Below are 17,304 nucleotides of genomic sequence, written 5' to 3' on the forward strand. Positions count from 1 at the left end.
ACACCAACTTTCCCAGGCTACGTTTGAAGTTTCAAGTGGCAAGACAAGCAAGCAGCCCCATTCTCTGTGCCTCTGTGCGAGCACTGCCATGGGCAGATGAGGCTGAGCAACAGCTTTCCAGGATAGCCCCTTCTGCCTGCCAGCTATCTGCAGACGTTCGCACTTTCGAGCAGGGCTGTGATAGGAGCCTGGCAGGGACACCACCATTCCCAGCATGCGTTTGAAGTTTCAAGTGGCAAGATAAGCAAGCAGCCCCATTCTCTGTGCCTCTATGCGAACAGTGCCATGGGCAGATGAGGCTGAGCAACAGCTTTCCAGGCTAGCCCCTTCTGTCTGCCAGCTATCTGCAGACGTTCGCACTTTCGGAGCAGGGCTGTGATAGGAGCCTGGCAGGGACACCACCATTCCCAGCATGCGTTTGAAGTTTCAAGTGGCAAGATAAGCAAGCAGCCCCATTCTCTGTGCCTCTATGCGAACAGTGCCATGGGCAGATGATGCTGAGCAACTGCTTTACATGATAGCCCCTTCAGGCTGCCAGCTATCTGCAGACGTTCGAACTTTCGGTGCAGGGCTGCGAAAGGAGCCTAGCAGGTACACCATCTTTCCCAGGCTACGTTTGAAGTTTGAGGTGGCAAGACAAGCAAGGAGCCCCATTCTCTGTGCCTCTGTGCGAGCCGTGCCATGGGCAGATGAGGCTGAGCAACAACTTTCCAGGCTAGCCCCTTCTGCCTGCCAGCTATCTACAGACGTTCGCACTTTCGGAGCAGGGCTGCGAAAGGAGCCTGGCTGGGACACCAACTTTCCCAGGCTACGTTTGAAGTTTGAGGTGGCAAGACAAGCAAGGAGCCCCATTCTCTGTGCCTCTATGCGAACAGTGCCATGGGCAGATGAGGCTGAGCAACAGCTTTCCAGGCTAGCCCCTTCTGGCTGCCAGCTATCTGCAGACGTTCGCACTTTCGGAGCAGGGCTGTGATAGGAGCCTGGCAGGGACACCACCATTCCCAGCATGCGTTTGAAGTTTCAAGTGGCAAGATAAGCAAGGAGCCCCATTCTCTGTGCCTCTATGCGAACAATGCCATGGGCAGATGAGGCTGAGCAACAGCTTTCCAGGCTAGCCCCTTCTGCTTGCCAGCTATCTGCAGACGTTCGCACTTTTGGAGCAGGGCTGGGAAAGGAGCCTGGCAGGGACACCACCCTTCCCAGCATGCGTTTGAAGTTTCAAGTGGCAAGATAAGCAAGGAGCCCCATTCTCTGTGCCTCTATGCGAACAGTGCCATGGGCAGATGAGGCTGAGCAACAGCTTTCCAGGCTAGCCCCTTCTGCCTGCCAGCTATCTTCAGACGTTCGCATTTCAAGAGCAGGGCTGCGAAAGGAGCCTAGCAGGTACACCATCTTTCCCAGGATACGTTTGATGTTTGAGGTGGCAAGACAAGCAAGGAGCCCCATTCTCTGTGCCTCTGTGCGAGCCGTGCCATGGGCAGATGAGGCTGAGCAACAGCTTTCCAGGCTAGCCCCTTCTGCCTGCCAGCTATCTGCAGACGTTCGCACTTTCGGAGCAGGGCTGTGATAGGAGCCTGACAGGGACACTACCTTTCCCAGCATGCGTTTGAAGTTTCAAGTGGCAAGATAAGCAAGCAGCCCCATTCTCTGTGCCTCTATGCGAACAGTGCCATGGGCAGATGAGGCTGAGCAACAGCTTTCCAGGCTAGCCCCTTCTGTCTGCCAGCTATCTGCAGACGTTCGCACTTTCGGAGCAGGGCTGTGATAGGAGCCTGGCAGGGACACCACCATTCCCAGCATGCGTTTGAAGTTTCAAGTGGCAAGATAAGCAAGGAGCCCCATTCTCTGTGCCTCTATGCGAACAGTGCCATGGGCAGATGAGGCTGAGCAACAGCTTTCCAGGCTAGCCCCTTCTACTTGCCAGCTATCTGCAGACGTTCGCACTTTCGGAGCAGGGCTGGGATAGGAGCCTGGCAGGGACACCACCCTTCCCAGCATGCGTTTGAAGTTTGAGGTGGCAAGACAAGCAAGGAGCCCCATTCTCTGTGCCTCTGTGCGAGCCGTGCCATGGGCAGATGAGGCTGAGCAACAGCTTTCCAGGCTAGCCCCTTCAGCCTGCCAGCTATCTGCAGACGTTCGAACTTTTGGAGCAGGGCTGCGAAAGGAGCCTAGCAGGTACACCATCTTTCCCAGGCTACGTTTGAAGTTTGAGGTGGCAAGAAAAGCAAGCAGCCCCATTCTCTGTGCCTCTGTGCGAGCAGTGCCATGGGCAGATGAGGCTGAGCAACAGCTTTCCAGGCTAGCCCCTTCTGCCTGCCAGCTATCTGCAGACGTTCGCACTTTCGGAGCAGGGCTGTGACAGGAGCCTGGCAGGGACACCACCATTCCCAGCATGCGTTTGAAGTTTCAAGTGGCAAGATAAGCAAGCAGCCCCATTCTCTGTGCCTCTGTGCGAACAGTGCCATGGGTAGATGAGGCTGAGCAACTGCTTTACATGATAGCACCTTCTGGCTGCCAGCTATCTGCAGACGTTCGCACTTTCGGAGCAGGGCTGCGAAAGGAGCCTGGCTGGGACACCAACTTTCCCAGGCTACGTTTGAAGTTTGAGGTGGCAAGACAAGCAAGGAGCCCCATTCTCTGTGCCTCTGTTCGAGCACTGCCATGGGCAGATGAGGCTGAGCAACAGCTTTCCAGGCTAGCCCCTTCTGCTTGCCAGCTATCTGCAGACGTTCGCACTTTCGGAGCAGGGCTGGGATAGGAGCCTGGCAGGGACACCACCCTTCCCAGCATGCGTTTGAAGTTTCAAGTGGCAAGATAAGCAAGGAGCCCCATTCTCTGTGCCTCTATGCGAACAGTGCCATGGGCAGATGAGGCTGAGCAACAGCTTTCCAGGCTAGCCCCTTCTGCCTGCCAGCTATCTTCAGACGTTCGCATTTCAAGAGCAGGGCTGCGAAAGGAGCCTAGCAGGTACACCATCTTTCCCAGGATACGTTTGAAGTTTGAGGTGGCAAGACAAGCAAGGAGCCCCATTCTCTGTGCCTCTGTGCGAGCCGTGCCATGGGCAGATGAGGCTGAGCAACAGCTTTCCAGGCTAGCCCCTTCTGGCTGCCAGCTATCTGCAGACGTTCGCACTTTCGGAGCAGGGCTGTGATAGGAGCCTGGCAGGGACACCACCCTTCCCAGCATGCGTTTCAAGTTTCAAGTGGCAAGATAAGCAAGCAGCCCCATTCTCTGTGCCTCTATGCGAACAGTGCCATGGGCAGATGAGGCTGAGCAACAGCTTTCCAGGCTAGCCCCTTCAGCCTGCCAGCTATCTGCAGACGTTCGAACTTTCGCAGCAGGGCTGCGAAAGGAGCCTAGCAGGTACACCATCTTTCCCAGGCTACGTTTGAAGTTTGAGGTGGCAAGAAAAGCAAGCAGCCCCATTCTCTGTGCCTCTGTGCGAGCACTGCCATGGGCAGATGAGGCTGAGCAACAGCTTTCCAGGCTAGCCCCTTCTGCCTGCCAGCTATCTGCAGACGTTCGCACTTTCGGAGCAGGGCTGCGAAAGGAGCCTGGCTGGGACACCAACTTTCCCAGGCTACCTTTGAAGTTTCAAGTGGCAAGACAAGCAAGCAGCCCCATTCTCTGTGCCTCTGTGCGAGCAGTGCCATGGGCAGATGAGGCTGAGCAACAGCTTTCCAGGCTAGCCCCTTCTGCCTGCCAGCTGTCTGCAGACGTTCGCACTTTCGGAGCAGGGCTGTGATAGGAGCCTGGCAGGGACACCACCATTCCCAGCATGCGTTTGAAGTTTCAAGTGGCAAGATAAGCAAGCAGCCCCATTCTCTGTGCCTCTGTGCGAACAGTGCCATGGGTAGATGAGGCTGAGCAACTGCTTTACATGATAGCACCTTCTGGCTGCCAGCTATCTGCAGACGTTCGCACTTTCGGAGCAGGGCTGCGAAAGGAGCCTGGCTGGGACACCAACTTTCCCAGGCTACGTTTGAAGTTTGAGGTGGCAAGACAAGCAAGGAGCCCCATTCTCTGTGCCTCTGTTCGAGCACTGCCATGGGCAGATGAGGCTGAGCAACAGCTTTCCAGGCTAGCCCCTTCTGCTTGCCAGCTATCTGCAGACGTTCGCACTTTCGGAGCAGGGCTGGGATAGGAGCCTGGCAGGGACACCACCCTTCCCAGCATGCGTTTGAAGTTTCAAGTGGCAAGATAAGCAAGGAGCCCCATTCTCTGTGCCTCTATGCGAACAGTGCCATGGGCAGATGAGGCTGAGCAACAGCTTTCCAGGCTAGCCCCTTCTGCCTGCCAGCTATCTTCAGACGTTCGCATTTCAAGAGCAGGGCTGCGAAAGGAGCCTAGCAGGTACACCATCTTTCCCAGGATACGTTTGAAGTTTGAGGTGGCAAGACAAGCAAGGAGCCCCATTCTCTGTGCCTCTGTGCGAGCCGTGCCATGGGCAGATGAGGCTGAGCAACAGCTTTCCAGGCTAGCCCCTTCTGCCTGCCAGCTATCTGCAGACGTTCGCACTTTCGGAGCAGGGCTGTGATAGGAGCCTGGCAGGGACACCACCCTTCCCAGCATGCGTTTGAAGTTTCAAGTGGCAAGATAAGCAAGCAGCCCCATTCTCTGTGCCTCTATGCGAACAGTGCCATGGGCAGATGAGGCTGAGCAACAGCTTTCCAGGCTAGCCCCTTCTGTCTGCCAGCTATCTGCAGACGTTCGCACTTTCGGAGCAGGGCTGGGATAGGAGCCTGGCAGGGACATCACCCTTCCCAGCATGCGTTTGAAGTTTCAAGTGGCAAGATAAGCAAGCAGCCCCATTCTCTGTGCCTCTATGCGAGCCGTGCCATGGGCAGATGAGGCTGAGCAACAGCTTTCCAGGCTAGCCCCTTCTACTTTTCAGCTATCTGCAGACGTTCGCACTTTCGGAGCAGGGCTGGGATAGGAGCCTGGCAGGGACACCACCCTTCCCAGCATGCGTTTGAAGTTTCAAGTGGCAAGATAAGCAAGCAGCCCCATTCTCTGTACCTCTATGCGAACAGTGCCATGGGCAGATGAGGCTGAGCAACTGCTTTACATGATAGCACCTTCTGGCTGCCAGCTATCTGCAGACGTTCGCACTTTCGGAGCAGGGCTGCGAAAGGAGCCTGGCTGGGACACCAACTTTCCCAGGCTACGTTTGAAGTTTGAGGTGGCAAGACAAGCAAGGAGCCCCATTCTCTGTGCCTCTGTTCGAGCACTGCCATGGGCAGATGAGGCTGAGCAACAGCTTTCCAGGCTAGCCCCTTCTGCTTGCCAGCTATCTGCAGACGTTCGCACTTTCGGAGCAGGGCTGGGATAGGAGCCTGGCAGGGACACCACCCTTCCCAGCATGCGTTTGAAGTTTCAAGTGGCAAGATAAGCAAGGAGCCCCATTCTCTGTGCCTCTATGCGAACAGTGCCATGGGCAGATGAGGCTGAGCAACAGCTTTCCAGGCTAGCCCCTTCTGCCTGCCAGCTATCTTCAGACGTTCGCATTTCAAGAGCAGGGCTGCGAAAGGAGCCTAGCAGGTACACCATCTTTCCCAGGATACGTTTGAAGTTTGAGGTGGCAAGACAAGCAAGGAGCCCCATTCTCTGTGCCTCTGTGCGAGCCGTGCCATGGGCAGATGAGGCTGAGCAACAGCTTTCCAGGCTAGCCCCTTCTGGCTGCCAGCTATCTGCAGACGTTCGCACTTTCGGAGCAGGGCTGTGATAGGAGCCTGCCAGGGACACCACCCTTCCCAGCATGCGTTTGAAGTTTCAAGTGGCAAGATAAGCAAGCAGCCCCATTCTCTGTGCCTCTATGCGAACAGTGCCATGGGCAGATGAGGCTGAGCAACAGCTTTCCAGGATAGCCCCTTCTGTCTGCCAGCTATCTGCAGACGTTCGCACTTTCGGAGCAGGGCTGGGATAGGAGCCTGGCAGGGACACCACCCTTCCCAGCATGCGTTTGAAGTTTCAAGTGGCAAGATAAGCAAGCAGCCCCATTCTCTGTGCCTCTATGCGAGCCGTGCCATGGGCAGATGAGGCTGAGCAACAGCTTTCCAGGCTAGCGCCTTCTACTTGTCAGCTATCTGCAGACGTTCGCACTTTCGGAGCAGGGCTGGGATAGGAGCCTGGCAGGGACACCACCCTTCCCAGCATGCGTTTGAAGTTTCAAGTGGCAAGATAAGCAAGCAGCCCCATTCTCTGTACCTCTATGCGAACAGTGCCATGGGCAGATGAGGCTGAGCAACAGCTTTCCAGGCTAGCCCCTTCTGCCTGCCAGCTATCTGCAGACGTTCGCACTTTCGGAGCAGGGCTGTGATAGGAGCCTGGCAGGGACACCACCATTCCCAGCATGCGTTTGAAGTTTCAAGTGGCAAGATAAGCAAGCAGCCCCATTCTCTGTGCCTCTGTGCGAACAGTGCCATGGGTAGATGAGGCTGAGCAACTGCTTTACATGATAGCACCTTCTGGCTGCCAGCTATCTGCAGACGTTCGCACTTTCGGAGCAGGGCTGCGAAAGGAGCCTGGCTGGGACACCAACTTTCCCAGGCTACGTTTGAAGTTTGAGGTGGCAAGACAAGCAAGGAGCCCCATTCTCTGTGCCTCTGTTCGAGCACTGCCATGGGCAGATGAGGCTGAGCAACAGCTTTCCAGGCTAGCCCCTTCTGCCTGCCAGCTATCTGCAGACGTTCGCACTTTCGGAGCAGGGCTGGGATAGGAGCCTGGCAGGGACACCACCCTTCCCAGCATGCGTTTGAAGTTTCAAGTGGCAAGATAAGCAAGGAGCCCCATTCTCTGTGCCTCTATGCGAACAGTGCCATGGGCAGATGAGGCTGAGCAACAGCTTTCCAGGCTAGCCCCTTCTGCCTGCCATCTATCTTCAGACGTTCGCATTTCAAGAGCAGGGCTGCGAAAGGAGCCTAGCAGGTACACCATCTTTCCCAGGATACGTTTGAAGTTTGAGGTGGCAAGACAAGCAAGGAGCCCCATTCTCTGTGCCTCTGTGCGAGCCGTGCCATGGGCAGATGAGGCTGAGCAACAGCTTTCCAGGCTAGCCCCTTCTGGCTGCCAGCTATCTGCAGACGTTCGCACTTTGGGAGCAGGGCTGTGATAGGAGCCTGGCAGGGACACCACCCTTCCCAGCATGCGTTTGAAGTTTCAAGTGGCAAGATAAGCAAGCAGCCCCATTCTCTGTGCCTCTATGCGAACAGTGCCATGGGCAGATGAGGCTGAGCAACAGCTTTCCAGGATAGCCCCTTCTGTCTGCCAGCTATCTTCAGACGTTCGCACTTTCGGAGCAGGGCTGGGATAGGAGCCTGGCAGGGACACCACCCTTCCCAGCATGCGTTTGAAGTTTCAAGTGGCAAGATAAGCAAGCAGCCCCATTCTCTGTGCCTCTATGCGAGCCGTGCCATGGGCAGATGAGGCTGAGCAACAGCTTTCCAGGCTAGCCCCTTCTGTCTGCCAGCTATCTGCAGACGTTCGCACTTTCGGAGCAGGGCTGGGATAGGAGCCTGGCAGGGACACCACCCTTCCCAGCATGCGTTTGAAGTTTCAAGTGGCAAGATAAGCAAGCAGCCCCATTCTCTGTACCTCTATGCGAACAGTGCCATGGGCAGATGAGGCTGAGCAACAGCTTTCCAGGCTAGCCCCTTCTGCTTGCCAGCTATCTGCAGACGTTCGCACTTTCGGAGCAGGGCTGGGATAGGAGCCTGGCAGGGACACCACCCTTCCCAGCATGCGTTTGAAGTTTCAAGTGGCAAGATAAGCAAGGAGCCCCATTCTCTGTGCCTCTATGCGAACAGTGCCATGGGCAGATGAGGCTGAGCAACAGCTTTCCAGGCTAGCCCCTTCTGGCTGCCAGCTATCTGCAGACGTTCGCATTTCAAGAGCAGGGCTGCGAGATGAGCCTAGCAGGTACACCATCTTTCCCAGGATACGTTTGAAGTTTGAGGTGGCAAGACAAGCAAGGAGCCCCATTCTCTGTGCCTCTGTGCGAGCCGTGCCATGGGCAGATGAGGCTGAGCAACAGCTTTCCAGGCTAGCCCCTTCTGCCTGTCAGCTATCTGCAGACGTTCGCACTTTCGGAGCAGGGCTGCGAAAGGAGCCTGGCTGGGACACCAACTTTCCAAGCATGCGTTTGAAGTTTGAGGTGGCAAGACAAGCAAGCAGCCCCATTCTCTGTGCCTCTGTGCGAGCACTGCCATGGGCAGATGAGGCTGAGCAACAGCTTTCCAGGATAGCCCCTTCTGCCTGCCAGCTATCTGCAGACGTTCGCACTTTCGGAGCAGGGCTGTGATAGGAGCCTGGCAGGGACACCACCCTTCCCAGCATGCGTTTGAAGTTTCAAGTGGCAAGATAAGCAAGCAGCCCCATTCTCTGTGCCTCTATGCGAACAGTGCCATGGGCAGATGAGGCTGAGCAACAGCTTTCCAGGCTAGCCCCTTCTGCCTGCCAGCTATCTGCAGACGTTCGCACTTTTGGAGCAGGGCTGGGATAGGAGCCTGGCAGGGTCACCACCCTTCCCAGCATGCGTTTGAAGTTTCAAGTGGCAAGATAAGCAAGGAGCCCCATTCTCTGTGCCTCTATGCGAACAGTGCCATGGGCAGATGAGGCTGAGCAACAGCTTTCCAGGCTAGCCCCTTCTGCCTGCCAGCTATCTTCAGACGTTCGCATTTCAAGAGCAGGGCTGCGAAAGGAGCCTAGCAGGTACACCATCTTTCCCAGGATACGTTTGAAGTTTGAGGTGGCAAGACAAGCAAGGAGCCCCATTCTCTGTGCCTCTGTGCGAGCCGTGCCATGGGCAGATGAGGCTGAGCAACAGCTTTCCAGGCTAGCCCCTTCTGGCTGCCAGCTATCTGCAGACGTTCGCACTTTCGGAGCAGGGCTGTGATAGAAGCCTGGCAGGGACACCACCCTTCCCAGCATGCGTTTGAAGTTTCAAGTGGCAAGATAAGCAAGCAGCCCCATTCTCTGTGCCTCTATGCGAACAGTGCCATGGGCAGATGAGGCTGAGCAACAGCTTTCCAGGATAGCCCCTTCTGTCTGCCAGCTATCTGCAGACGTTCGCACTTTCGGAGCAGGGCTGGGATAGGAGCCTGGCAGGGACACCACCCTTCCCAGCATGCGTTTGAAGTTTGAGGTGGCAAGATAAGCAAGCAGCCCCATTCTCTGTGCCTCTATGCGAGCCGTGCCATGGGCAGATGAGGCTGAGCAACAGCTTTCCAGGCTAGCGCCTTCTACTTGTCAGCTATCTGCAGACGTTCGCACTTTCGGAGCAGGGCTGGGATAGGAGCCTGGCAGGGACACCACCCTTCCCAGCATGCGTTTGAAGTTTCAAGTGGCAAGATAAGCAAGCAGCCCCATTCTCTGTACCTCTATGCGAACAGTGCCATGGGCAGATGAGGCTGAGCAACAGCTTTCCAGGCTAGCCCCTTCTGGCTGCCAGCTATCTGCAGACGTTCGCACTTTCGGAGCAGGGCTGCGAAAGGAGCCTGGCTGGGACACCAACTTTCCCAGGCTACGTTTGAAGTTTGAGGTGGCAAGACAAGCAAGGAGCCCCATTCTCTGTGCCTCTGTTCGAGCACTGCCATGGGCAGATGAGGCTGAGCAACAGCTTTCCAGGCTAGCCCCTTCTGCCTGCCAGCTATCTGCAGACGTTCGAACTTTCGGAGCAGGGCTGGGATAGGAGCCTGGCAGGGACACCACCCTTCCCAGCATGCGTTTGAAGTTTCAAGTGGCAAGATAAGCAAGGAGCCCCATTCTCTGTGCCTCTATGCGAACAGTGCCATGGGCAGATGAGGCTGAGCAACGGCTTTCCAGGCTAGCCCCTTCTGGCTGCCAGCTATCTTCAGACGTTCGCATTTCAAGAGCAGGGCTGCGAAAGGAGCCTAGCAGGTACACCATCTTTCCCAGGATACGTTTGAAGTTTGAGGTGGCAAGACAAGCAAGCAGCCCCATTCTCTGTGCCTCTGTGCGAGCCGTGCCATGGGCAGATGAGGCTGAGCAACAGCTTTCCAGGCTAGCCCCTTCTGGCTGCCAGCTATCTGCAGACGTTCGCACTTTGGGAGCAGGGCTGTGATAGGAGCCTGGCAGGGACACCACCCTTCCCAGCATGCGTTTGAAGTTTCAAGTGGCAAGATAAGCAAGCAGCCCCATTCTCTGTGCCTCTATGCGAACAGTGCCATGGGCAGATGAGGCTGAGCAACAGCTTTCCAGGCTTGCCTCTTCTGTCTGCCAGCTATCTTCAGACGTTCGCACTTTCGGAGCAGGGCTGGGATAGGAGCCTGGCAGGGACACCACCCTTCCCAGCATGCGTTTGAAGTTTCAAGTGGCAAGATAAGCAAGCAGCCCCATTCTCTGTGCCTCTATGCGAGCCGTGCCATGGGCAGATGAGGCTGAGCAACAGCTTTCCAGGCTAGCGCCTTCTACTTGTCAGCTATCTGCAGACGTTCGCACTTTCGGAGCAGGGCTGGGATAGGAGCCTGGCAGGGACACCACCCTTCCCAGCATGCGTTTGAAGTTTCAAGTGGCAAGATAAGCAAGCAGCCCCATTCTCTGTACCTCTATGCGAACAGTGCCATGGGCAGATGAGGCTGAGCAACAGCTTTCCAGGCTAGCCCCTTCTGCTTGCCAGCTATCTGCAGACGTTCGCACTTTCGGAGCAGGGCTGGGATAGGAGCCTGGCAGGGACACCACCCTTCCCAGCATGCGTTTGAAGTTTCAAGTGGCAAGATAAGCAAGGAGCCCCATTCTCTGTGCCTCTATGCGAACAGTGCCATGGGCAGATGAGGCTGAGCAACAGCTTTCCAGGCTAGCCCCTTCTGCCTGCCAGCTATCTGCAGACGTTCGCATTTCAAGAGCAGGGCTGCGAGATGAGCCTAGCAGGTACACCATCTTTCCCAGGATACGTTTGAAGTTTGAGGTGGCAAGACAAGCAAGGAGCCCCATTCTCTGTGCCTCTGTGCGAGCCGTGCCATGGGCAGATGAGGCTGAGCAACAGCTTTCCAGGCTAGCCCCTTCTGCCTGTCAGCTATCTGCAGACGTTCGCACTTTCGGAGCAGGGCTGCGAAAGGAGCCTGGCTGGGACACCAACTTTCCAAGCATGCGTTTGAAGTTTGAGGTGGCAAGACAAGCAAGCAGCCCCATTCTCTGTGCCTCTGTGCGAGCACTGCCATGGGCAGATGAGGCTGAGCAACAGCTTTCCAGGCTAGCCCCTTCTGCCTGCCAGCTATCTGCAGACGTTCGCACTTTCGGAGCAGGGCTGTGATAGGAGCCTGGCAGGGACACCACCCTTCCCAGCATGCGTTTGAAGTTTCAAGTGGCAAGATAAGCAAGCAGCCCCATTCTCTGTGCCTCTATGCGAACAGTGCCATGGGCAGATGAGGCTGAGCAACAGCTTTCCAGGCTAGCCCCTTCTGCCTGCCAGCTATCTTCAGACGTTCGCACTTTCGGAGCAGGGCTGGGATAGGAGCCTGGCAGGGACACCACCCTTCCCAGCATGCGTTTGAAGTTTCAAGTGGCAAGATAAGCAAGCAGCCCCATTCTCTGTGCCTCTATGCGAACAGTGCCATGGGCAGATGAGGCTGAGCAACAGCTTTCCAGGATAGCCCCTTCTGCTTGCCAGCTATCTGCAGACGTTCGCACTTTCGGAGCAGGGCTGGGATAGGAGCCTGGCAGGGACACCACCCTTCCCAGCATGCGTTTGAAGTTTCAAGTGGCAAGATAAGCAAGGAGCCCCATTCTCTGTGCCTCTATGCGAACAGTGCCATGGGCAGATGAGGCTGAGCAACAGCTTTCCAGGCTAGCCCCTTCTGCCTGCCAGCTATCTGCAGACGTTCGCATTTCAAGAGCAGGGCTGCGAGATGAGCCTAGCAGGTACACCATCTTTCCCAGGATACGTTTGAAGTTTGAGGTGGCAAGATAAGCAAGGAGCCCCATTCTCTGTGCCTCTGTGCGAGCCGTGCCATGGGCAGATGAGGCTGAGCAACAGCTTTCCAGGCTAGCCCCTTCTGCCTGCCAGCTATCTGCAGACGTTCGCACTTTCGGAGCAGGGCTGCGAAAGGAGCCTGGCTGGGACTCCAACTTTCCCAGCATGCGTTTGAAGTTTCAAGTGGCAAGACAAGCAAGCAGCCCCATTCTCTGTGCCTCTGTGCGAGCACTACCATGGGCAGATGAGGCTGAGCAACAGCTTTCCAGGATAGCCCCTTCTGCTTGCCAGCTATCTGCAGACGTTCGCACTTTCGAGCAGGGCTGTGATAGGAGCCTGGCAGGGACACCACCATTCCCAGCATGCGTTTGAAGTTTCAAGTGGCAAGATAAGCAAGCAGCCCCATTCTCTGTGCCTCTATGCGAACAGTGCCATGGGCAGATGAGGCTGAGCAACAGCTTTCCAGGATAGCCCCTTCTGTCTGCCAGCTATCTGCAGACGTTCGCACTTTCGGAGCAGGGCTGGGATAGGAGCCTGGCAGGGACACCACCTTTCCCAGCATGCGTTTGAAGTTTCAAGTGGCAAGATAAGCAAGCAGCCCCATTCTCTGTGCCTCTATGCGAGCCGTGCCATGGGCAGATGAGGCTGAGCAACAGCTTTCCAGGCTAGCGCCTTCTACTTGTCAGCTATCTGCAGACGTTCGCACTTTCGGAGCAGGGCTGGGATAGGAGCCTGGCAGGGACACCACCCTTCCCAGCATGCGTTTGAAGTTTCAAGTGGCAAGATAAGCAAGCAGCCCCATTCTCTGTACCTCTATGCGAACAGTGCCATGGGCAGATGAGGCTGAGCAACAGCTTTCCAGGATAGCCCCTTCTGGCTGCCAGCTATCTGCAGACGTTCGCACTTTCGGAGCAGGGCTGTGATAGGAGCCTGGCAGGGACACCACCATTCCCAGCATGCGTTTGAAGTTTCAAGTGGCAAGATAAGCAAGCAGCCCCATTCTCTGTGCCTCTGTGCGAACAGTGCCATGGGTAGATGAGGCTGAGCAACTGCTTTACATGATAGCACCTTCTGGCTGCCAGCTATCTGCAGACGTTCGCACTTTCGGAGCAGGGCTGCGAAAGGAGCCTGGCTGGGACACCAACTTTCCCAGGCTACGTTTGAAGTTTGAGGTGGCAAGACAAGCAAGGAGCCCCATTCTCTGTGCCTCTGTTCGAGCACTGCCATGGGCAGATGAGGCTGAGCAACAGCTTTCCAGGCTAGCCCCTTCTGCTTGCCAGCTATCTGCAGACGTTCGCACTTTCGGAGCAGGGCTGGGATAGGAGCCTGGCAGGGACACCACCCTTCCCAGCATGCGTTTGAAGTTTCAAGTGGCAAGATAAGCAAGCAGCCCCATTCTCTGTGCCTCTATGCGAACAGTGCCATGGGCAGATGAGGCTGAGCAACAGCTTTCCAGGCTAGCCCCTTCTGCCTGCCAGCTATCTTCAGACGTTCGCATTTCAAGAGCAGGGCTGCGAAAGGAGCCTAGCAGGTACACCATCTTTCCCAGGATACGTTTGAAGTTTGAGGTGGCAAGACAAGCAAGGAGCCCCATTCTCTGTGCCTCTGTGCGAGCCGTGCCATGGGCAGATGAGGCTGAGCAACAGCTTTCCAGGCTAGCCCCTTCTGGCTGCCAGCTATCTGCAGACGTTCGCACTTTCGGAGCAGGGCTGTGATAGGAGCCTGCCAGGGACACCACCCTTCCCAGCATGCGTTTGAAGTTTCAAGTGGCAAGATAAGCAAGCAGCCCCATTCTCTGTGCCTCTATGCGAACAGTGCCATGGGCAGATGAGGCTGAGCAACAGCTTTCCAGGATAGCCCCTTCTGTCTGCCAGCTATCTGCAGACGTTCGCACTTTCGGAGCAGGGCTGGGATAGGAGCCTGGCAGGGACACCACCCTTCCCAGCATGCGTTTGAAGTTTCAAGTGGCAAGATAAGCAAGCAGCCCCATTCTCTGTGCCTCTATGCGAGCCGTGCCATGGGCAGATGAGGCTGAGCAACAGCTTTCCAGGCTAGCCCCTTCTGCCTGCCAGCTATCTGCAGACGTTCGCACTTTCGGAGCAGGGCTGGGATAGGAGCCTGGCAGGGACACCACCATTCCCAGCATGTGTTTGAAGTTTCAAGTGGCAAGATCAGCAAGCAGTCCCATTCTCTGTGCCTCTATGCGAACAGTGCCATGGGTAGATGAGGCTGAGCAACTGCTTTACATGATAGCACCTTCTGGCTGCCAGCTATCTGCAGACGTTCGCACTTTCGGAGCAGGGCTGCGAAAGGAGCCTGGCTGGGACACCAACTTTCCCAGGCTACGTTTGAAGTTTGAGGTGGCAAGACAAGCAAGGAGCCCCATTCTCTGTGCCTCTGTGCGAGCACTGCCATGGGCAGATGAGGCTGAGCAACAGCTTTCCAGGCTAGCCCCTTCTGCCTGCCAGCTATCTGCAGACGTTCGCACTTTCGGAGCAGGGCTGCGAAAGGAGCCTGGCTGGGACACCACCATTCCCAGCATGCGTTTGAAGTTTCAAGTGGCAAGATAAGCAAGCAGCCCCATTCTCTGTGCCTCTGTGCGAGCACTGCCATGGGCAGATGAGGCTGAGCAACAGCTTTCCAGGCTAGCCCCTTCTGCCTGCCAGCTATCTGCAGACGTTCGCACTTTCGGAGCAGGGCTTCGAAAGGAGCCTGGCTGGGACTCCAACTTTCCCAGGCTACGTTTGAAGTTTCAAGTGGCAAGACAAGCAAGCAGCCCCATTCTCTGTGCCTCTGTTCGAGCACTGCCATGGGCAGATGAGGCTGAGCAACAGCTTTCCAGGCTAGCCCCTTCTGCCTGCCAGCTATCTGCAGACGTTCGCACTTTCGGAGCAGGGCTGTGATAGGAGCCTGGCAGGGACACCACCATTCCCAGCATGCGTTTGAAGTTTCAAGTGGCAAGATAAGCAAGCAGCCCCATTCTCTGTGCCTCTATGCGAACAGTGCCATGGGCAGATGAGGCTGAGCAACAGCTTTCCAGGCTAGCCCCTTCTGCCTGCCAGCTATCTGCAGACGTTCGCACTTTCGGAGCAGGACTGCGATAGGAGCCTGGCAGGGACACCACCATTCCCAGCATGCGTTTGAAGTTTCAAGTGGCAAGATAAGCAAGCAGCCCCATTCTCTGTGCCTCTGTGCGAACAGTGCCATGGGTAGATGAGGCTGAGCAACTGCTTTACATGATAGCACCTTCTGGCTGCCAGCTATCTGCAGACGTTCGCACTTTCGGAGCAGGGCTGCGAAAGGAGCCTGGCTGGGACACCAACTTTCCCAGGCAACGTTTGAAGTTTGAGGTGGCAAGACAAGCAAGGAGACCCATTCTCTGTGCCTCTGTGCGAGCACTGCCATGGGCAGATGAGGCTGAGCAACAGCTTTCCAGGCTAGCCCCTTCTGCTTGCCAGCTATCTGCAGACGTTCGCACTTTCGGAGCAGGGCTGGGATAGGAGCCTGGCAGGGACACCACCCTTCCCAGCATGCGTTTGAAGTTTCAAGTGGCAAGATAAGCAAGGAGCCCCATTCTCTGTGCCTCTATGCGAACAGTGCCATGGGCAGATGAGGCTGAGCAACAGCTTTCCAGGCTAGCCCCTTCTGCCTGCCAGCTATCTTCAGACGTTCTCATTTCAAGAGCAGGGCTGCGAAAGGAGCCTAGCAGGTACACCATCTTTCCCAGGATACGTTTGAAGTTTGAGGTGGCAAGACAAGCAAGGAGCCCCATTCTCTGTGCCTCTGTGCGAGCCGTGCCATGGGCAGATGAGGCTGAGCAACAGCTTTCCAGGCTAGCCCCTTCTGCCTGCCAGCTATCTGCAGACGTTCGCACTTTCGGAGCAGGGCTGGGATAGGAGCCTGGCAGGGACACCACCCTTCCCAGCATGCGTTTGAAGTTTCAAGTGGCAAGATAAGCAAGCAGCCCCATTCTCTGTGCCTCTATGCGAACAGTGCCATGGGCAGATGAGGCTGAGCAACAGCTTTCCAGGATAGCCCCTTCTGTCTGCCAGCTATCTGCAGACGTTCGCACTTTCGGAGCAGGGCTGGGATAGGAGCCTGGCAGGGACACCACCCTTCCCAGCATGCGTTTGAAGTTTCAAGTGGCAAGATAAGCAAGCAGCCCCATTCTCTGTGCCTCTATGCGAACAGTGCCATGGGCAGATGAGGCTGAGCAACAGCTTTCCAGGCTAGCCCCTTCTGGCTGCCAGCTATCTTCAGACGTTCGCATTTCAAGAGCAGGGCTGCGAGATGAGCCTAGCAGGTACACCATCTTTCCCAGGATACGTTTGAAGTTTGAGGTGGCAAGACAAGCAAGGAGCCCCATTCTCTGTGCCTCTGTGCGAGCCGTGCCATGGGCAGATGAGGCTGAGCAACAGCTTTCCAGGCTAGCCCCTTCTGCCTGTCAGCTATCTGCAGACGTTCGCACTTTCGGAGCAGGGCTGCGAAAGGAGCCTGGCTGGGACACCAACTTTCCCAGCATGCGTTTGAAGTTTGAGGTGGCAAGACAAGCAAGCAGCCCCATTCTCTGTGCCTCTGTGCGAGCACTGCCATGGGCAGATGAGGCTGAGCAACAGCTTTTCAGGATAGCCCCTTCTGCCTGCCAGCTATCTGCAGACGTTCGCACTTGCGAGCAGGGCTGTGATAGGAGCCTGGCAGGGACACCACCATTCCCAGCATGCGTTTGAAGTTTCAAGTGGCAAGATAAGCAAGGAGCCCCATTCTCTGTGCCTCTATGCGAACAGTGCCATGGGCAGATGAGGCTGAGCAACAGCTTTCCAGGCTAGCCCCTTCTGCCTGCCAGCTATCTGCAGACGTTCTCACTTTCGGAGCAGGGCTGTGATAGGAGCCTGGCAGGGACACCACCATTCCCAGCATGCGTTTGAAGTTTCAAGTGGCAAGATAAGCAAGCAGCCCCATTCTCTGTGCCTCTATGCGAACAGTGCCATGGGCAGATGAGGCTGAGCAACAGCTTTCCAGGCTAGCCCCTTCTGCTTGCCAGCTATCTGCAGACGTTCGCACTTTCGGAGCAGGGCTGGGATAGGAGCCTGGCAGGGACACCACCCTTCCCAGCATGCGTTTGAAGTTTCAAGTGGCAAGATAAGCAAGGAGCCCCATTCTCTGTGCCTCTATGCGAACAGTGCCATGGGCAGATGAGGCTGAGCAACAGCTTTCCAGGCTAGCCCCTTCTGCCTGCCAGCTATCTGCAGACGTTCGCATTTCAAGAGCAGGGCTGCGAGATGAGCCTAGCAGGTACACCATCTTTCCCAGGATACGTTTGAAGTTTGAGGTGGCAAGATAAGCAAGGAGCCCCATTCTCTGTGCCTCTGTGCGAG

This window comes from Opisthocomus hoazin, chromosome 25 (assembly GCF_030867145.1).
Source record: "Opisthocomus hoazin isolate bOpiHoa1 chromosome 25, bOpiHoa1.hap1, whole genome shotgun sequence".
Classification (NCBI taxonomy): domain Eukaryota; kingdom Metazoa; phylum Chordata; class Aves; order Opisthocomiformes; family Opisthocomidae; genus Opisthocomus; species Opisthocomus hoazin.